Source organism: Chiloscyllium plagiosum, chromosome 6 (genome assembly GCF_004010195.1).
Source record: "Chiloscyllium plagiosum isolate BGI_BamShark_2017 chromosome 6, ASM401019v2, whole genome shotgun sequence".
Lineage (NCBI taxonomy): Eukaryota > Metazoa > Chordata > Chondrichthyes > Orectolobiformes > Hemiscylliidae > Chiloscyllium > Chiloscyllium plagiosum.
In genome coordinates this window covers 113,322,000-113,344,122 of record NC_057715.1, presented here as the reverse complement: position 1 = coordinate 113,344,122, position 22,123 = coordinate 113,322,000, and the positions used below count along the sequence as shown (strand labels likewise).

At 44.4% G+C, this 22,123-nt stretch overlaps 1 protein-coding gene across 2 annotated transcripts in view; it reads right to left on the bottom strand.

The window, feature by feature from the left end:
- Nucleotides 1-11,594, bottom strand: part of lrrc32 (leucine rich repeat containing 32) — a 61,179-nt gene extending 49,585 nt beyond the window's left edge. The window contains exons 1-2 of one of the 2 annotated variants that reach the window (XM_043692452.1): nt 11,390-11,594; nt 6,359-6,415 (exon numbers count right to left, since the gene is read on the bottom strand). The gene's annotated coding sequence lies outside the window, so the exon portion shown is untranslated. The remainder of the gene's footprint in view (nt 1-6,358; nt 6,416-11,389) is intronic. The other variant, XM_043692453.1, reaches the window with a different exon arrangement.
- Between the last annotated feature and the right edge of the window lie 10,529 nt (nt 11,595-22,123).

The following is a 22,123-nucleotide window of genomic DNA, read 5'->3' as shown; positions in this document are numbered from 1 at the left end:
GCAGTCATCAATGTAGCGGAGGAAGAGGTGGGGAGTGGTGCCGGTGTAACTACGGAAGATGGACTGTATTACGTAGCCAACAAAGAGACAGGCATAGCTGGGGCCCATTCGGGTGCCCATGGCTACCCCTTTGGTCTGGAGGAAGTGGGAGGATTCAAAGGAGAAATTGTTAAGGGTGAGGACCAGTTCGGCCAAACAAATGCGAGTGTTGGTGGAAGGGTACTGCTGGGGTCGTTGGGAGAGGAAGAAACGGAGGGCTTGGAGGCCCTGGTCATGGCGGATGGAGGTGTGGAGGGATTGGATATCCGTGGTGAAGATGAGGCATTGGGAGCCGGGGAAACGGAAGTCTTGGAGGAGGTGAAGGGCATGGGTGGTGTCTCGAACTGCTGTGCTTTTCCAGCACCACTCTACTCCTAATGTTTTAAGTCCAGATGACTCTTCATTTCGACTCAAAATGTTAGCTTGTTCTCTCTCTCCATGGACGCTGCCTGACTCACTGCAATCCCCAGCATTCGTTGTTTTGCTCCCACGAACAGCAAAGTAATCAATGATGGAATAATCTGTTTCATTGATACTGCTTTTGAGAGACAAATGTTCACTTAACAGTGTCAGGAGCTTGTTTACTGACACTGCATCAGCTGATGGATTCTGGAGAAGTCATATCGGACTCGAAATGTTAACTTCGTTTCTCTCTCTGCAGCTGCAACCGGACCTGCTGAGTTTCTCCAGCATTTGCCAGTTTTATTATCAGAGACCACCCAACCTTGCTTTAATGTCTCATCTAAAAGACAGTATCTGTACCCCAGTGGGACTCCTTCAGTGCTGCACCCAGGCATTAGTTTCTGGAGCAGGGGTTGAAGTCATGACCTTCTGATTCAGAGGCATGAGTGATACCAATGGAGCTAAGAATGATGCAGTAGGAAGGACTCGTCATAGATCAGTGGTTAGTTAACACCCAAGCTTGGCTTTTGGAAGATTGACGATGCGGTGGGGGTAGTACAGGATGCATCAGATCCTGGAAAAGGATGGAATTGAGTGGGAGGAATTTTGACTGCAGCAGAAGGGGGATGCAACTAAAATGTGGAATATAAAACCAATCTCAATAATGGTAACTGTGACAACAGACGTTGGTTGTTATAAAACTGCATTTGGTTCAGTAATTCCTTTAGGGAAAGAAATTTGCCATCATTACCTGGTCTGGCCTACACATGACTCCAGACTCCCAGCAATGATGCAGAAGAGGTTTACCAGGATACGATGCAGACTGGAGAGTATGAACTACAAGGAGAGGCTAGAAAAACTAGGGTTGCTTTCTCTGGAGCTGAGGGGAGACTTGATAGAACTTTATAGAATTATGAGATGCATAAATTGGGTTTGTGGTGAGAATCTTTTTCCCAGAGTTGAAATATTTAATGCTAGGGGACGTGTATTTAAGGTGAAGGGGAGAAGTTCAAAGGAGACATGAGGGGCAAGTTTTGTACAAAAGAGTGATAGGTGTCTGGAACACATTGCCAGAGGTGCTGGTGGAGGCAGTTATGATGGGGTGCTTAAGGGTTTTTAGATGAGCACATGAATACGCAAGGGTGGAGGGAGATGGACCAAGGGCAGGCAGAACGGATTAGTATGATTTAGTGTCATGCTTGGCACAACATTGTAGGCCAAAGGGCCTGTTTCTGTGTTGTACTGATCTACGTTCAAGTCCTATTGTGTTTTGACCTTAACTGTTCTCTGATGTGACCTCGTAAGCCATTCCATTCAAGGGGCAGTTAGGAATGGGAAACAATTAACGGCTTTGTCACATCTCTTGAACAAGTAAAGAAAAAAAATCCATGTGAAAGGATGGAGCATCAAATGCTGCATACTGGAATGTTGGACAAAGTAAGATAGGCTGGTTCAGATGGTCAGAGGGTGTTGCTACAGGAAGGACAACTGGGAGACCTCCAGCAAGTGATGCCTCCTGAAGGAGAAGAGGTTAGGAAGATGGAAACTGCACTGCAGGAAGGCAAGGTGAGCCTTGGCCTGGGGGTATGGTGCTGCTTCACTAAATTAGAAGCAGGGCTTAAAGAGTTAACAAAATCAGAAATTACCAAAATCTGCAGTGGTGTTTTTTTTGCTTCAAGGGTTAAACTTGGCAGAACCAAGCTTGTCCCTCTCCTTACATTTAGAATATTGAAGGTTGATTTAGTTAAGGTCCTCGAGATAATTAAAAGAGTTAATAGAGTTGAAACAGAGAAACTATTTCCTCTGGTGGAGGAACATTAAGAAAAAAAGAGGTTGAACAGGTTTCTAAGATGGAGGATGGCACCAAGCTTGGTGGAAACATGATCTGTGAGTATGATGCCAAGAGGCATCAACTGGATAGACTGAGTGAGTGGGCAAGAACATGGCAGATGGGTAAGTGTGAGGTTATGCACTTTGATAGGAGGGATAGAGATACAGAATATTTCTCGAATGGTGACCGTTTTGGAAAGTGTTGATGTGCAAAGGGACCTAGATGGCCTTATCCATAAATAACTTTGAGTGTAGAAAGAAATTAGGAAAGCAAATGGTGTATTGACTTAAACACAAGAAGAATTCATAAAAAACATTCAAAATAGGAGCGGGAGTTGGGTATACAGGCCCTTTGAACCTGCTCCAACATTTATTATGATCACGGCTGTTAGACTCATAGAATCATAGAGATGTACAACACGGAAACAGACCCAACTCATCCATGCCAACCAGATATCCTAAATTAATCTAGTCTCATTTGCCAACATTTGGCCCATATTCACTCTAAACCCTTCCTATTCACATACCAATCTAGATGACTTTTAAATGTTGTAATTGTACCAGCCTCCACCACTTCCTCTGGCTGTTCATTCCATACCAACCTCTGTCTGAAAAAGTTGCCCCTTAGATCTCTTTTAAACCTTTCCCGTCTCACCTTAAACCTCTGCCCTCTAGTTTAGGACACCCCCATGCCGGGAAAAAGACCTTGTCTGTTTACCCTCTCCATGATTTTAGGCAGCTCTGAAAGCTTGCAGTTTCAAATAAACCTGTTGGACTATAACCCAGTGTTGTGTGATTTTTGACTTTGTCCACCCCAGTCCAACACTGGCACCTCCACATCAGAATCAGAGCAGATGGTTAAAGCTGACAGTTTTGCCATCATTGTTACGCAAAATCTTGTCCAATCTCTCCACATGGCCCCCCTCTCTAATCCACGCATAAGACCATTAAAAGTCTCCTCAAAGATTTCTAAAGTAAGATTGTCTCACGCTATCCACGCTCCTCATGATTTTATAAACCTCTATAAGGACAACCCCTCAGCCTGCAACACTCCAGGGAAATACAGCCCCAGCCTATTCAGCCTCTCCCTTTAGCTCAAACTCTCCTGGTAACATCCTTGTAAATCTTTTCCACACCTTTTCAAGCTTCACAACATCCTTCCTGTAGGAGAGAGACCAGAACTGAATGCAGTTTTCCAAAAGTGGTCTCAACAATGTCCTGTATAGCCACAACATGACATCCCAACCCCTAAACTCAATGCACTGACCAATTAAGGCAAGCATACCAAACACCTTCTACACCATCTGAGTGATATGGAGAGCATGCCATTGAGCAGCCATGGTCTGGGATGGTGGCACTGGCTTGCTGGGCTGAATGGCCAACTCCTGCTCCTATAGTCCTAACCGTGACATCAGGAGGCAGTTCTATACAGAATGTGCCATTGAAAGCAGGAACTCTCCCACCTGCAACCCTATTGAGTTGGGAGGTCAATTGACAACTTCCAAACTAAGGTTGGGAGATGTTAGTTAGCTGTGGAGGGTGGCACCGTGGTGGGTTAAAGGTGTTAAGACATGGATCAGCTGTGATCAACTTGAAGGATGGAATGGACTCAAGGGGCAGAATAGCCTTCTCCTGCAAAAATGAAAACAGAACTGAGGAGTGGAGTTTCAACTACCAAAGAATCAGATAAGACTTATTTCTTGTTTCAGCTTTGGAATTCTACACTTCCCTCTTGTTTGTTTTCCGAGCAAATGTGAAGGGCAGAGAGCTCCTGGTTGGAGCAGAGCTAAGTTATAAACCTTCACTACTTTTCTAACACCTCGTAACAAGATTCGTTCCTCTGCTGAGTGATGTTTGATGAAGCATAATGCTCGGTATTTACTTTAAAATGTCTGAGACCTCGTTAGACATCAACTCCCCCTCACCCAACCCTGCTGCCTGAGCACGTATCCAAGTCTAACAAGTAAGGTCACCACTCTCCAAGACAGGAAGAGACAGTTCCGTGGGTAAATGATAAATCAGATACTGCTAAGGTCACTGTGATGTCTCCCCCCTTGTGGACGGCTCAGACAGGCTAGTCTGCACATTACAGGAAGCTAGGGAAACACAGGTCAGTCGGTGAACTACTGTCAAGTCGTCTCAGAAGCAAGTAAATAAAGGAACATTTTGATTGTTTAATTGAAGCCAGATTTATATCCATTTTGTAAGGATAAACAGAAACATACGTTTCTCTCTTGGTTGTACAGAACTTGAGTATTGCTGAAATGAGAGGCCACGCTGCCGAAACTTTCAGTGGCTCCCCTCAGGACAGATGCAAGAATGCCAAATTTCAAATTATCGCAACAATTTATAGCATGGGAGAGAAGCACACGGATTCGTTTGCAAGTCAACTCTGACTTGGGAGTTATTGCCATAGCACAGTTAAAGGGGTTCACCAAACTTCTGGGTCATTCAAAAAAGGTGTGATCATATTCCTTTTATTTGCAGAGAATGGCTCCATGTGATTGTCACTTCCAGAAAGGGTAAATGAAGCACATTACAAGATCGGCTGGTTATCTTAAATTGCTTGTTGGTGTACCGATTGACACACTCAAGAGGTTAGGGTTTGGAGATGCTGGTGTGGGACTGGAGTGTACAAAATTAAAAATCACACAACACCAGGTTATAGTCCAACAGGTTTAATTGGAAGCACACTAGCTTTCGGAGCGCTGCTCCTTCATCAGGTGGTAGGGCGTTGTTTTCCATCTCTTGGATGAGAGAGAGAGCCAGTTTCTCTATCTACCATCTTAGCTGGCTGTTAAAGATTCCATGGTCACAAATTTGAAGACAAGTAGAGGAGTTATCCCTGGTGTTCTGACTAACATTCAACTGCCCTTCACTAAAACAGATTAGCTGACCATTATCGCATTGCTATCTGTAGGTAAGTTGGCTGTTGTATTTCCTACACAATCACAGGGATTGTACTTCAAAAGACACCTCGTTGGCTGTGAATTGCTCTGAGGTACTGTGAGATCATAATCAATAAATTCACGTTGTTTCTCCTGTCAAATTCAGCAGACAGAAGGGGCTCTGCCTATTGAAAAAAAAATTATTTCTGTGCAACCGGCATACTGTCGGTGCATGCTGGAACATCAGCGAAGTTGTTCATAGTTGGTATTGAAGTTACATTTACAAATGATTAAAGAATCCCGGCACAGAAAGAGGGCATTTGTCCCATTGTATCAGTATTGGCTCTCTGCATGAACTATTCATCTAGTCGCCTGATGATACAGAATTACTGAAAAGCCAGGCTTATATTGTTGATGCTTTTCATCATGCTCCTGTCAGGATGAATGCAAGAACGCCAAATTTCAAATGATCACAGCGATTTATACAGCAAGAAGAAAGGTTGCTTTTCAGCAATCTTTTCTGGTTGGTTGGCAAGTCTACTCTGATAAGTTGGGGCATCGCCATCGCACAAACCATAGGAAGACATAGGCAACTATTAAGGCGTTGGAAATTTGGCATTCTTGCATTGGTCCTGATGAGAGCAAGATGAGAAGCTTCGGCAACCTGTTTCTTTTTGTTTTCACCAAAATCCACCGAGGCCTATTCCCCCACTTTTTCACCACAAATATTTTCTCTCCAGGCAATTATCCAATTCTCTTTCGAAAGCCCTAGTTGAATCTGCCTCTCCCACACTCACAGGAAACGAATTCCAGATCCTAACCACTCGCTGCCCAAAAATACCTGTCAGCAATTACCTCATGAGAGGTGAGAACACTGCTAACTGAATCAAGACACCACAATCAAACCCTAATCCAATATATTCTTTGTCTCCATTTTGCGAATCACGCACATTGCATGGCATGCACAGTCCATTCCAAAGATTGTGTTTGGTGTGGTTCTGTCTGAGTCTAGAATTGGAATCAAAGTAGACTTTGTGGTTGTATTAGACACTTTATCACAGAGGGAGTGTTGGGTGCTGATGTGGATGCGAATGATATCATGGAGACTTCCAGCCTGGGAGAGATAGTGAGTCTGAGGGAGTGAAATTATCACCAGCAGACAGAGCGATTAGTCAAGGTGAAAGGAGAAACTGTCTCACCTGTGTTCGTCTTCACATAGTCACCCCGACTGACTGACAACTCAGTGTCACCGTCACCTTGGAAGGGAAATGTACAAAATTGGTCATGGAAAAGCACCTGAAATGGCAATTTTTTCAGAAAAACACCAGATGGTGGGAGTCTTTCTTATGATGACTTTGTAATGATGGAGAGGTGCTGGTGTTGGACTGGGGTGGACAAAGTTAAAACTCACACAACACCAGGTTATAGTCCAACAGGTTTATTTGGAGGCACTAGCTTTTGGAGCGCTGCTCCTTCATTGGGTGACTAGTGGAACAGGAGCTTAAGACACAGAAGGTGGAGCTGAGGTTAAGATGTCTCTTTTAATGGATCTGGCCGTGAGATTCCTCTTTCAGGGAGTTTGGTGAGCTTTCTCCTCATAGAAAACAAGAGGTCAGAACCTGCTCTGGCACTTTGTTACAATCATGGTTGATAATCCAACTCAACAGCCTGTTCCCAGTTTGCCCCCCATAGTTTTTGATCCCTTTAGTCCTAAGAGCTATATCCAATTCCTTCATAGAATCATAGAACCCTCACAGTGTGGAAGCAGGAAGCATACAATGTTCTGGCCTTGACAGGGTGTTGCCGAGTATGGAAGATATGAGTTACAAAGACAGGCTGGAACGCCTTTCACTGGAGCGTGGCAAGTTGAGAGGTGACTTTATAGAAGTTTATAAAACAATGAGGGGTTTGGATGGAGTTAATGGTAGTTGTCTTTTCCCTGAGGATGGGGGATTTCAAGACTAGGGGCACATGTTTAAGGTGAGAGGAGTGAGAGATTTAAAAAAGACATAAGGGGCAACGACTTTACACTGAGGGTGGATCATGTGTCTGATGAACTTCCTGAGGAAGTGGTGGATTTGGACATAAACACAACATTTAAAAGTACTTAGATAAGTATGTAAATAGGAAGGGTTTGAAGGGATATGGGCCAGGAACAGGCGGGTGGGACTAGTTATAGTTTGGGATTGGGGAGACACTGAATGAATACTTTTCTTCAGTATTCACTCACGAACAGGGCATTGTTGTCGATGAGAATACTGAGGCACAAATAAGTAGAATGGATGGCTTTAAGGTATGTAGAGAGTTTGAAGGGATATGGGCCAGGAACAGGCGGGTGGGACTAGTTATAGTTTGGGATTATGATTGGCATGGACTGGTTGGATCGAAGGGTCTGTTTCCTTGCTGCATGACATTGTGACTCTATGACTGCTTTCAGCGATAGTGAATTCCACAGGCTCACCACTCTCTGGGCGAAAAATACCTCTCCTCATCTCAGTCTGAAATGTACCTTGTTTCCTTAGACTGGGACACCTGGCTCTATTATCAGAAATATTCTTCCTGCATCTACCCTGTCTAGATTTGTAACTGTTTTATAGGGTTAGAACTTTATGGAGATCCCCCAATTTCATTCTTCTGAACTCCAGCAGATAGTTATCTAAAATGGGGGCAGAGTGACAGGGCTGAGCCTGGGCCTCCTCTGCTCCCATCTGCTTTCTTTCTTTTCTGTCTCTTTTCTTCTTTTCGCTCTTGATTTTTTCTCGTCCTTTTTCTCATTAAAGCCTGGAGAGTGTGGCTGAGGCCAAGTGAAGGAGGAGGCCTCTGGAGGCAGCAGCAACTACACCAGGATGAGGCGGACTCGGCTCCACCCCAGCCCGGGGTCTCCCATCAAGTGAGGGACAAGTCCCGGGCTGACTCCCCCCGGCCCGGACTCACAGCTGGAGCCAAGGCTTCAGATCCGCGGCTAGGCCCGGGCGCCTGAAGGAGCAGAAGCATTGACGTAAGGGACGGTGGAGGACCTCGATGACCACTGACCGGTGGCAGCGTCTGGAGGAGCATCGGATGGGGAGTAGGAAGTCCAGAGGACATGCAAACCCCAGGCCCATGCCTCCAGTTCAGGTGCGGTGGTCACGGGAGTGACAGTGGCGTGTAACCAAGACCCCAGAGGCCGTTATTGAGACCCTGGTTAATGTTGAGCAGTGACTGCAGGAACAGCGGAGGAGGAATAACAGAGAAAGTTGAACTCTGCAGCAGTAAAATCTTAACGTTATGTTCAGTGTTTCAAGATGGTGCCAGAGCATGGTGACACTTTGTGCAGAACGTGCGAGAAAACACTTTTCACCGTATTTTTATAACATGTGACAATAACTCTAACTCTCATCTAATCTAATCTAATCCTAACTGACTCAATCTCTCCTCATATGTCAGTGTGGCCACTCCTGGAATCGGCCTGGTTAACCTTCGCTGGACTCCCTCTATAGCGATACCATCTTTCTTCGGATAAGGTGACCAAACCTGCATATAGTGTTCCAAGTGTGGTCACACCAAGGCTCTGTATAACTGCAGCAAGACATCCCTGCTCCTGTACTCAACTCATCTCGCAATGATACTGATTCATTGTGGGGAGCTGGGACTGCAGTTCCACTTTGAGGAGAGCCAGCAGACTTTCGTCTGTAAGGGGAACTGAGTAAGATTCGTCTTTAAGAGGAGCTGAGGGTGAGATTTCCCTTTAAGAGGTGGTGAGATTCCTCACTAAGGGGAGCTCAATTTCACCATCTCTCCTGAATTTAGGAAGGATGTGGAAGGTTTAGAGAGGGTGCAGAGGAGATTTACCAGGATGCTGCCTGGACTAGAGGCCATGGTCTTATGAAGAAAGGTTGGAGGAGCTAGGGCTTTTCTCATTGGAGCGAAGAAGGATGAGAGGTGACTTGATAGAGGGGTACAAGATGTTGAGAGGCATAGTTAGAGTGGATAGACAGAGACTTTTCCCAGGACGGAAATGGCCATCATGAGGGGTCATCATTTTAAGGCAATTAGAGGAAGGTTTAGGGGAGATGTCAGAGGTAGGTTCTGTACACAGAGTGGTGGGTGCATGGAATGCACTGCCAGCAGTGGTAGTAGAGTCAGATGCATGACAGTCATTTAAGTGACTCTTGGATAGGCACATGGATGATAGCAAGATGAAGGATACATAGGTTAGTTTGATCTTAGAGTAGGATAAAAGGTACAACATTGAGGGCCGAAGGGCCTGTACTGTGCTGTACTGTTCTATATTCTATGATCTGCTATGTTCTATGTTTTATGAATGTGCTGACCTACTGAGGGTGAGAAACAGTTCCACTCTCTATCTCTGTGCTTCACAAAATGCACCATCACAGGTAATTCTAGGCAGAGATTACTGATTGAGGTGTGTTTGACTGCGGTGTGTTCTACAGCCTGACCCACATATTCCAGCAGGAGGTATTGTTTCAATAGTTAATAGTGGCTGATTAGTTTTCACCGCGTCCTCCCTTCACTGAGGACTGCTGAGTCAGAGCAAATGCTCTCGTTCCCCACAGACAGTGTTTTATTCATTTCCTTCACCCAACCCCATGTACATATCCATCACTCCTAGCTGTCAGCATAAGGCACTAAGTGCACCATTACTGATGCCCTGCAAAATCCCACCTGCTGGACTCTGGCACGGTGACCTCTCAGCCGTGAGTGTGGTGCTGGAAAAACACAACAGGTCAGGCAGCATCGAGGTGCAGAATCGAAGTTTCGGGCATAGGTTCGTCATCGGGCAGTGACTTCTCAGCCTGGCACAGCTGCTTCCTCCTGTGGGGGTCTCCCCGTATGGCACAGCGATCTCTCAGTGTGGTGTGTCACTGGCATTGTGTGGAGCCAGGGCCTGATGTGGACCAGAAACAAGGGGCCAACACAGTCTGCTGTGTCAAACGTATATTTCTGTAACGCTGGGATTTTATTTCTCTACTGTCTAAAATCTTGTAACTAGAGAGGTCGTGCCTAAGTACTTTTGTTCCCGAGTCAGTGCTGTAATTGGCCATGTATAAATGTTTCACAATACAGGTCATTCTGTTATAACGTGTGTTTCGTCAATGCCAATTCCCTGTAATGTGATTGATGAATTGGGGTGCTGTTTTCTGATGCGCGAATGTTGGCTGTAACGTGATTATATCGCCAACACTTTAAGCACTGTTTCTAAGGCACAATTTTTCAATAATACAGCAGTACACAAGAACGCATCCATTGCGGTTTAGAAGAATTGACTGTACTCATCGAGTTATGTGACAATAAAGGCTATTCTATTCTGTCCTATTCTGGAGCTGTCTTAGATCCCAGTGGAGAGGTTTGAGATATGAGAGAAATCATGACTTCTCCCTACGATACAGTCAATACTTCACCTTGTACTAACTTCAAATTAAAAAGAAAATCATGCATTGCATTTTGTGGAATCTTGCTGTGCACCAAAACACGTGCTGCGGTCACCTTTGTAATGACATTTCTGAACACTCATTTTGCCGTCAAATGAAGTTTAAGATCCTGCCAATGGAACTGCAGTGCAAATACTTTGTTGGATACGTGTGTTGGATGTTTCATTGAGAAGATGATATTTGCAGCACTACTGAGGAAGAGAAGCGGGAGGATGGAAGTGGGATCTGTGAGGGAGGCCTCTGAAAAGACATGACATTGCTTCCAAATGCAAGAATCCATAGAATCTCAAAGTGTGGAAACAGGGCCTTCGGCCCAGTCCACACCGACCCCCTGAAGAGTATCCCACCTAGACCCATTCCCCTACGTTTACCTATGACCAATGCATTTATCCTACACACCCCTGAACACTACGGCAATTTCCCATGGCCAATTCACCTAACCTGCACATCTTTCAAATGTGAGAGGAAACCAGAGCACCCAGAGGAAACTTATGCAGACACAGGGAGAATGTGCAAACTCCACACAGATGGTCACCCGAGGCTGGGATCAAACCCAGGTCCCTGGCGCTACAAGGCAGCAGCGCTAACCACTGAGCCACCGTACCACCTGAGAGCTTCATCCTCCCCAAAGCCTGTCCGCCATCTACAAGGCACAAGTCAGATGGAATACTCCCCACTTGCCTTGAGAAACTCGATACTATCTGAGACAGATTGGCACCACATCCACAAATATCCACTTCCTCCATCACCAATGCTCAGTAGCAGCGGTGTACTTATCTGTAAGAAGCAATAACTCACCAAGGCTCCCGAAACGACGTCTTTGAAACTTGCAACATCTTCCATCGAGAAGGGCAAGGCCAGCAGATACACAGTTCCCCTCCAAGGCACTCACTATCCTGACTTGGAAATATATCCTTCAGTGTCACTGGGTCAAAATCCTGGAATTCCCTCCTTAAGGGCATTGTACAGCACATGGCCTGCAGCTGTCCAAGACAGCAGCTCACCCCTACCTTCTCAAGGGGCAGCCAGGGACAGGCAATAAATGCTGGGCACAGCCAGTAATGCCTGTGTTCCTTGAACAATAAAACACTTACAGGAATGCTTACAGAGAGCCTGATGTGACACAGACAGCCAGACAGCTGCCTGACTAAATTCATCCACTGTATTGTTTATAGATCAGCTTCTATTTAAAGTCTGAATGCATTACCACTCCATGTCAGAGTCGCCTGAGATATTTAGATAACTTCAGCTGGGGTTTGTATTGGGTTTAGACAGCTGTCATGCAGATCTTCAGGATGGGTATGGGCTGCCATCTAGTGGAGTGACAATGTTTGCAGGAGACAAAAAAATAATCCTCTGTCAACATTCTTCATATTTGATAAAGGAAGCTTGCATTTACACAGTGCCTTCCACAGCCTCAGAGCAACTCAACAGCTAATGAAGCAATTCTAAAGTGAAGCTTCTCCTGTAATGTAGGAAACATAGCAGTCAATTTGCACAGACCAAGAGCAGCAATGATTCAATGAGTAGATGAACAGATTATTTTTGGGATGTTGGTTGTGGATAATTATTAATCGGTTTTGGGAGACCTTTCCCCTTTCCCTTTTCAATTATTGGACCTTGTAAACCATTAAGGCTGGTAATACAGCGGTTCCTCACCATTGCCTTGGGAGCTCCAACCTGAAGTATGTGCCGACAATGAGTGTCAGTACAGTAGAATGGTGACAGCATGGAAAGCGGCCGTTGTGTCCATCCTGGTTATCTGTAAATGCAACGCAACCCTCCCCGCTCCTCACACTTCTCCCTGCACACTGCACACATATTTGCAGATATATTAATAACTTGGAGGGAGGAAACGAATGTACTGACACAAAAGTAGGTGGAAAAGCAAGTTATGAGAGGAACACAAACAGTTTATAAAGGCATGTTGACAGGCTATGTAAGTTGGCAAAAAGTTGGCAATTAGGAAAATGTGAAGGTGTTCATTTTGGAAGGGAGAACGGAGTATTATTTAAATGCTGAAAAATTGCAGAAAGCTGCAATACAAAGGGACTTGAACTCAAAACACAGAAAGCCAGCACACGGGGGCAGCAGGGAATTAGGAAGGCTAATTTCAAGGGGGTTGGAGTATAAGCGTAGGGAAATCTGACTGCAACTGTATAAGGTGCTGGTGAGATCACAGCTGGAGCACTGGGAGCAGTATTGATCCCCTTATTTAAGAAAATATATAATTTCATAGTTCAGAGAAGGTTCACTAGGATGATCCCTGGTATAGAGGTGCTGTCTTATGAGCAAAGGCTAAACAGGTTGGGACTCTACTAGAGAACTAGGGAAATGAGAGGTGATCTCATTGAAACATGTGGGATTCTTAAGGGGCTTGACATGGTAAATACTAAAAGAATGTTTCTCCCCATGAGAGAGTTGAGAGTAAGAGGGCACAGTCACAGAATTAAGAGGTGCCACTTTAAGACTGAGATGAGGAGGAATTTCTTCTCTCAGAAGATTGAGCCTTTGGAACTCGTTGCCACAGAGAGCTGTAGGAGCAGAGTCTGGGTGTATATTTAAGACTGAGATAGATTCAGTCGGGGAATCAAAGGTTATGGGGAAAAGGTAGGAAAATGGACATGAGGAGTGTTGGATCAGCTCTGATCCTATTCAATAGCGGAGCAGACTCGAGGGGCTGAGTGACCTACTCCTGACCACTTGTGGTGTAAATAAGATTTACCTTTTATTTCCATTGGCTTTTCTGCCATTCACCCTAATTCAGTGTCCTCAGATTCTCAACCCTTGTGTTATTGAGGACAATTTATTTCAACACGTGATGTTTCTGCAATGGGACTTGAACTTACGATGTTTTGACTTGGCAGCTACCGACAAGCCTGGACTGGCAGTGCTGAGGGCCACTGTCAAAAGAAATAACTTGTTGGAGAAATAAATTTCAAAATGAAATCTCAAAATTGCAAAATGAAGAAGCAAAACTTTAATTAAAGCTCATCTCACTAATGGTAACCACGAAACTATCATTGATTGTTGTAAAAACCCACCTGTTCACCAATATCTTTTGGACAGTCCTCAATAAAAATCAAAAGAATTGCTATAAATCAGAAACAAAAACACAGTTACTGGAAAAGCTCAGCTGGTCTGGCAGCATCTGTGAACAGAAATTAGACTTTATGTTTTGTCACTGGACCGGAAACATTAACTCTGATTTCTGTCCACAGATCCTGCCAGACCTGCTGAGCTTTTCCAGCGATCTCTCCTTTTGAATTGACTGTCCTTACCTGGTCTGGCTGACAGGAAACTCCAGGGTCCACAACAGATCTGCCTTTGAAATAGCTGAATAAACCACAAAAGGGCAATTAAGAATTGGCAACAAATGATGGTCTTCCCAGTCACTCTCCCATCTCATGAAAGAATAAAGAGGGAAAACGATAGACAAGACAGAACGTGTTGGGGTCTAATGAAATATCTCGGTGGCCTGCTGGTATAAATCACAAGATGGAAACAATTAAATAAGGGGCAGGACACTTAAGACTGAAATGGAGAGAAATTTCTTCATTCAGAGGGTGAATTGTGACTCCTTAAATACTGAAACTCATGTCCAACTGCAGCAATTCCTGGACAATATCCGGGTTTGGGCTGACAAGTAGTAAGTAGCATTCGTGTCACACAAACATCAGGCAATGACCATCTCCAAGAAGAGAGAATCTAACCATTGCCCCTTGAAATTCAATGGCATTACCATTACTGAATCTCCCACTATCTACATTCTGGGGGCTACCATTGACTAGAAACTGAACTGAACTCACCATATAAGTACAATGGCTACAAGAGCAGGTCAGAGGCTAGGAATCCTGCAGCGAGTAACTCTCTTCCTGACTCCCCAAAGCATGTCCTCAATTTACAAAGCACAAGTTAGGAGCATGATGGAATACTTACCTGTTTGCCTGAAGGAGCATAGCTCCAAGAACACTCAAGAAGCTTGACACCAATCTGGACAAAGAGCCTATTGATTGACACAACATTCACAAACATCCACTTCCTCTGCCACTGACGCTCAGTAGCAGCAGGGTGTACTATCTACAAGATGCACAGCAGAAGGCTCCTTAAACAGCAGCTTCAAAACTCAAAACCTCTGCAATCTAGAAGGACAAGGGTAGCAGATACATGGGAACACCTGCCCCTGCAAGTTCCTCTCAGAGCCACTCACCATCCTGACTTGGAAATGTAATCAGTGTTCCTTCAGTTTCACCGGGTCAAAATCCTGGAATTCCATCCCTAAGGGCATTGTGGGTCAACCTACAGCACACGTAGTAGTTCAAGAAGCCAGCTCATCACCATGCTTTCAACGGGCAACTAGGGACGGGCGATAAGTATTGGCCTGGCCAGTGGTGCTCACGTCCCAGGAGTGAATAAAACAAAACTCTAGATTAGATTGGCCATTAGCTTATTGAATGATGGAGCAAGACTGATGGGCTGCGTGGTCTACTAATGTTCCAATGTTTTATCATATTATGTCCTCACGTTTTTCATTTTATTGGAATTAATGATCAGAATAACTCTTCCCCCTATCATTAGGATGCCAGTAGAATGTAGCAATCTCTGGAATAAGCTAACATCTTTGACTATTATCCAACAGAGAATTAAGCAAGACTCAGAATAGTTCAGCACAGAAGGAAGGCATTCAGCCCATCAACTCAACACAAACCTGGACCTCTATTGGTTCCAAGAGATTGCAATTGTTTTAATTAAAAAGAATAGAAATTGGAGGTGTTTGGAGATTCGGGGGTAGGCTACACAGCTACTCAAACTTGCTTTCTCATTCAGTTTGGCCATCCAAGATGTGCACCTTGACCTTTACTCACATTTTGCTCCTTGAATTACTCACCTGAAATTGCTCTATCGAGCTCAGTCCTGAAAGGGCCAGTTATCTCTTAACATCCAAATACAAGCAAGATACAGCGGATGCTGAAATCTGAAATGAACACAGAAGATGCTAAAGAAACTGGCAGCATCCTTGGAGAGAGAGAAAAAGAGTCAATGTTTCGAAAGTGAAGAAGACTGGAGTCCAGGACTAGAGGCCATAGGTTTAAGGTGAGAGGGGAAAGAGTTAAAATGGACCTAAGGGGCAACTTTTCCACGCAGAGGGTGGTGCGTGTATGGAATGAGCTGCCAGAGGAAGTGGTGGAGGCTGGTACAATTACAACATTTAAAAGGCATCTGGATGAGTATATGAATTGGAAGGGCTTAGAGGGAAGAGTCAAGATTAGAGTGGTACTGGAAAAGCACAGCAAGGCAGGCAGCATCCAAGGAGCAGGAAAATCAATGTTTCGTGCAGGAGCCCTTCATCAGGAATGACTCAGAAATCCTCACTAAATTGCCTGTAGTGTTATGTAAAGGGGTAAATGTAGGGGAATGGGTGGGTTGCGCTTCGGTGGGTCGGTGTGGACTTGTTGGGCCGAAGGGCCTGTTTCCACACTGTAAATAATCTAATCTAATCTCACTTTCGCTTGGGTTTAGAGGGATATGGGTCAATTCTTGGAAAATGGGATTAGAATAATTTAGTTTATCTGGTCAGCATGGACGAGTTGGATGGAAGGGTCTGTTTTTCTGTGCTGTACCTAGAGTCATACTGGACTCGAAATGTTAATTCTGTTTCTCCACAGTTGCCACCAGACCTACTGAGCTTCACCAGCAATTTCTCTTTGGTTTGTTTCTGATCTCCAGCCTTTGCAATTCACATTTTCTTTCAGTGTTCTGTTGAGGTGTGGCTGCATTTGTGGCCACTAGATGGAGCACCACACATGCAAGTATAAAATTGGAATATTGCTGTCAAATTTGCCTCCAGAAACAATCCATCCAATTAATCACCATGGCAACACCTTCTACTATTACAGAGAATCCAGTCAACGAGTACTCATTCAGTATATGATCTGGAAGGAAAAGATCTCTTCCAGTTCAGCAAAGGTAAGGCCCATAGCGTAGCCATGGGAAATGTGGGGTTATAGCGATAGGGTAGGGGGATGTCTTTGGGTGTGATGCTCCTCAGAGGGTCAGTGTAGACTCAATGGGCTGAATGGCCTGCTTCCACACTGTACAGATTCTATGACTCTATGAGTTCTAGCAAGTATTAGTAACACTGGCATCTGAAATATGGGCACCTTAGAACAGAAAACAGGATGTAATTGATCTTTATTTATTTCTTCATACAATATTCCTGTTAAACTCTGTTCCCGCCCTTCATTCTTGGCACCGCTGTGTGAATGCATGCGTGCATGGATCACAGTGCCCGTTACTCATGCTGCTATCGAAAGCACACATTCTGTCGTTGTATGAAAGGGTTAACAAGGAGCACCATTAGCACCGCCCACAACAACGATGTAATGTGGGCTAGTGGGCAGAAACATTTACAGTCTTGGGAGGATGAAGACCCTAACCCTTGAGTCCTTCATTTGCTCCTGGAGAGAAAGCAGATTTAATGTTTCGAGTCCAGCTTGGAAGAAAGGTCACCGGACCTGAAACGTTAACTCTGCTTTCTGTCCACAGATGCTCCAGCATCTCTGAGTTTCTCCAGCAATTTCTGTTTTTGTTTTAGATTTCCAGCATCCACAGTTCTTTGTATTTTATTAACCTCCGCAGAAGTGTCCATTAAATCAATTTAATCTGCGACACAGTGCTTCCCAGACTTATTCCCAGTGTGTACTCCATTTTGAGGCCTGAACATTGTCGTTGGAGGGGGTGGGGAGCTTTCCTTTACTCCCTGTCCCTAGTCTTCTTTGAGAAGGTGTTGGTGAGAGCAGGGTCCTGTTAGAAAGGGCAAACGTTCTGACATTCTGTGAAATAACGTAAAGGTGTTTCCTGAGCAGGGCTTACAGGTGGATTGCTGGAGTCTGACATGGTATGAACCATGCGGTGGGGGATGTGATGAAATAATAAGTGGCATCAGCTCAGGATATGCTGGCTGACTCGTCTTTGTGCCTGGAAGAGAGCTGAGAGCATTAACAGGATGCTTAGGCTGGCCCATGATTACCAGGAATGGTGGTGGGCACCAGGTAAACTCAGTTCTTTTCAGGGGAGCACTGTCTCTGTAACTTGAAAACTAAAAAACGGATACCAAAGTACAATGTGTGATAATGAACAAATCAATCCATTTTTGTGATTTTCTTTATTTATTCATGGGTATAGGCATCACCATCCACGCCAGCACTTACAGCTCATCCCTAGTTGTCCTGGTGAAGGTGATAGTAGTTACACAGTCTACATGTTACTGTTAGATAAGACCATAAGACATAGGAGCAGAAATTAGGCCATTTGGCCCATTGAGTCTGGTCTGCCATCCAATCATGGCTGATAGCTTTTTCAACCCCATTTTCCTGCTTTTTCTCAGTAACCTTGATCCCCTTGGCAATCAAGAACTTATCCATCACTGTTTTAAAAATACTCAATGATCTGGCCTCTACAGCCTTCTGTGGCAGTGAATTCCACAGACTCACCACTCTCTGGCTGAAGAATTTAGACCTACAGGGATGTTAGGAAGGGAATTATATAGAAACATAGAAGAGTAGGTCATTTGACCCCTGGAACATGCTCTATCATTCAAAGTGATCAGGGCTGATCATTGCATTCAATACCCTAACCCTGCCATTCCCCCCCCCCCCCACATCCCTTGATTCCTTTAACCGCAAGAGATTTGCCTGCCTCTTTCTTGTTTTGGTCTTAACCACTTTCTGTGGTCGTGAACTCACAGACTCCCCACTCTCCAGGTGAAGAAATTTCTTCTCATCTTGAACCTAAAAGGTTTGCTCCTTATCCTTAAACTATGATCCCTGGTTGTGGATACCCTCACCATTGGGAACAGCTTTTCTGCATCTACCCCGTTAGAATTTTACAGATTTCTATGAGACTCCCACCTCATTCTCATAAACTCCAGTGAATACAATCCTAACTGACACAATCTCTCCTCACATGCATCCCAAGAATCCATTTGGTAACCCTTCATTGCACTGCCTCTGTAGCAAGAATATCCTTCCTCAGGTAAGGAGACCAATAATGCACCCAATATCCCAAGTGTGGCCTCATAATTACCTTTTATAATTGCAGCAAGACATCGATGTACCTGTATTTGGATCCTCTCGCTATGAAGGCCAAAATACAGCCTACCTTCTTTCCTGCCTGTTGCACCTACACGCTTACTTTCAATGAGTGGTGTACCCAGGTGTCATTGAACGTTCCCCTCTCTCAATTTACAGCCATTAAAATAGTAATCTGCCTTCTGATTTTTGCTACAAAGTGTTTCAGCTCGCATTTATTGAAGAATTCTGATGAAATTCATTTCTTTGTTCCAGATAATAGTTGTGACGAGAAAGAAATTGTAGGGCTTGATTGTAAGGCTCATGGAATTGTAGGGCTTGATTACCAACGCAATCATGTTGCAACATAAGTCAGGATGGTGAGTGGCTTGGAAGGGAATTTGTAGGTGGTAGAGGTCCCCGTGTGTGCAGCCTTTCTTCTTCTGGATGGGAGGGGTCACAGGCTTGATGAGTGCCATCAATATCACGCTGATTGAACAGAACACCAGAGATACATTACTCTTCTTCAAAATGATGCCCTGCAACTTCTTTCATTTGATACAACAGAAAAATTGAGTTTCTGACATTCAAACAATACTCCTAGTTGCCTGAACAAAGCCCATTCTAAGGTGAAACTAAAAGCAGTGATGGAGAAACTTAACAGGTCTGGCATTATTTGTAGAGAGAGAAAAACATAGTTAACATTTCAAGTTTCCTGACTCTTCTTTGAAACCAATGAGTTCTAATAAAGACCCACTTCAGACTGAAAACAATAATTGTACCTCTTTCCACAATCCTGCCAGACCTACTGTGCTTCTCCAGCAATTTCTGTCTTTATATCAGAACTCCAGCATCTACAAAATCTTGTTTTCAGCCTATTCTGAGTTATAACAGGGGTGGCACGGTGGTTAGCACTGCTGCCTCACAGCACCAGGGTCCCAGGTTCGATTCCAGCCTCAGGCAATTGTCAATGTGGAGTTTGCACATTCTCCCCGTGTCTGTGTGGGTTTTCTCTGGGTGCTCCAGTTTCCTCTCACAGTCCAAAGATGTGCATGTCAGGTGAATTGGCCATGCTAAATTGCCCATAGTGTTAGGTGCACTAGTCAGTGGGAAATGGGTCTGGGTGGGTTACTCTTCGGAGGGTCAGTGTGGACTGGTTGGGCCAAAGGGCCTGTTTCCACACTGTAGGGAATCTAATCTAATATGCTTCATAACTTTTGAAACTCAGCCAAAATGAACCTTTAGACAAAGGAGCCTATTTAAACTGAAAGAACAAAGTGGATGGCCTATCCATCAAAAGAGAGCTTGGGTGGCTTAAAAAATAAGCAGACATCCACAATTTCCCAAGAAGCCAACCCATGTTATTAACATAATTGTTTCATATTCGCAATACCTGAAGCATCCACTATAGCTAATATTTTTAAACATTTAAAAATTCACAGAGCAAATGAAATTCCGACATGCAATGGCTGAGAAAATTATTCATCTGGAAAGTGTTAGAATTTGCAGCTTGATGACAACAGATGAAATTTGAAATTAAATTAATAAAAATAAAAGTCAAACTGGAATGTAAAGCTAATTTCAGTAACAGTGGCCATCAAATGTTGCTGATTATTGTAAAACCTCCACGAATGTTCTTTAGGGGTGGAATTCTGCCTCCTTCCTGGTCAGGCCTACAGAGCCTCAGCAACCCTTTAAAATATCTAAGTAAGACACTCACCTCTGAGACAATTAGATAGGAATCAAATGCTGATGTTGCACTGATGGCCACAGCCCATGAAAGAGTGTTTGTTTTTAAAGAATATCTCTACTCCTGATAACATCCTGAATTGTTCAAAAGTCACTGAGTCATGGTTTATGCTATGCTTTTACCATTGGGTAGGTGAGGTCATGGGCCCTGTGCCTGCTTTGCCAAAGTGGCGATCGAACTGGTGTCATCGATGTTAATCTGAACCATGCATTAACAGTATAGCCAACTGAGACAGCATGGTGGTGGCTCAGTGGTTAGCACAGCAGCCTCAGAGATCCAGGCTCCTCAGTTTGATTCCACTCTTGGGTGACTGTCTCTGTGGAGTTTGCACATTCTCTCCGTGTCTGCGTGGGTTTCCTCTGGCTTCCTCCCACAGTCCAAAGATGCGCAGACTAAATGGATTGGCTATGGGAAAATGTCCATAATGTTCAGGGATGTGCAGGCTCGGTGGGGTAGCAATGGGAAATGCAGGGTTACAGGGATATGTGGACGTGTGGGTCTGGATGGGATACTCTTCGGAGGCTTGGTGTGGACTCAATAGGCCAAATGACCTGTTTCCACATTGTATGGATTCTATAAACTATAGATTCTATCAATTCAATAAAGGCACATCTAACGTATAAGACAGTATCTAATAATGACATTTGAAGTTGTCAAAAATATTTAACACGGACCTTTCAGAATTTTCCCAAGCTCTCAGCAGATCCCTAACTCTCTTACTGGATGCTTTTTCCAACGGGTTCCAAAGCTCACACAACTCAATGAAAATACTATATGTCATGAAATACAAACCTTCCCTAGACCTGCCACAAGCCATGAGTGTGGGGTCACAGACGAAACTTCATCCTTTCTCTGGGGCGTTTCTGTGTGGCTCCATTTGAGGGAGAACTACAAATTTCCAGCCCTGTTGTGCAAATTTTACTTTATTCCTGAAATCATTTCTGACATGGACATCTGCCCCTTTGCTTTTAGGTTGCTGGAATGGAACTTGAATCCACATCCCACTGAGCCTTCATTGCTCAGACCTTTGAGTATAGGAGTTTGATTGTCATGTTGAGGCTGTACAAGACATTGGGGAGGTCTCTTTCATGTCCAGTTCTGGTCGCCCTGCTGTAGGAAGGACATTACTAACCTGGAGATTGATCATAGAAGATTTACTAGGATTAACAAGTTTTGAGAAGATTTGTAGCTCAGGTTGAGGTTCTGGGTGTAGGCTTGCTTGCTGAGCTGAAAGGTTCTTTTTCAGACGTTTCATCACCATACTAAATAACATCTTCAGTGAGCCTCAGGATGAAGCAGTGCTGATGATTCCTGCTTTCTATTTATATTTCTATTAACTAGGACCCGATTTACCACCCCCAGAGAAAAAGAACAGGAAATGACATCACCATAGGAAATGGCACAACCACAGGAAATGACATCACCAACTCAAAGAAACCCAAACATATAAATAGAAAGCAGGAATCATCAGCAATACTTCGTCCAGAGGCTCACTGAATATGTTAGGTAAAAGTGAGGACTGCAGATGCTGGAAACCAGAGTTTAGATTAGAGTGGTGCTGGAAAAGCACAGCAGGTCAGCCAGCATCTGAGGAGCAGGAAAATCAACGTTTTGGGCAAAAGCCCTTCATCAAGAGTAGAGGCAGGAAGCCTCCAGGGTGGAGAGATACGGCGGGGGGGGGTACTCAGAGGAAGTAGCAAAGAGTCAGAGAGG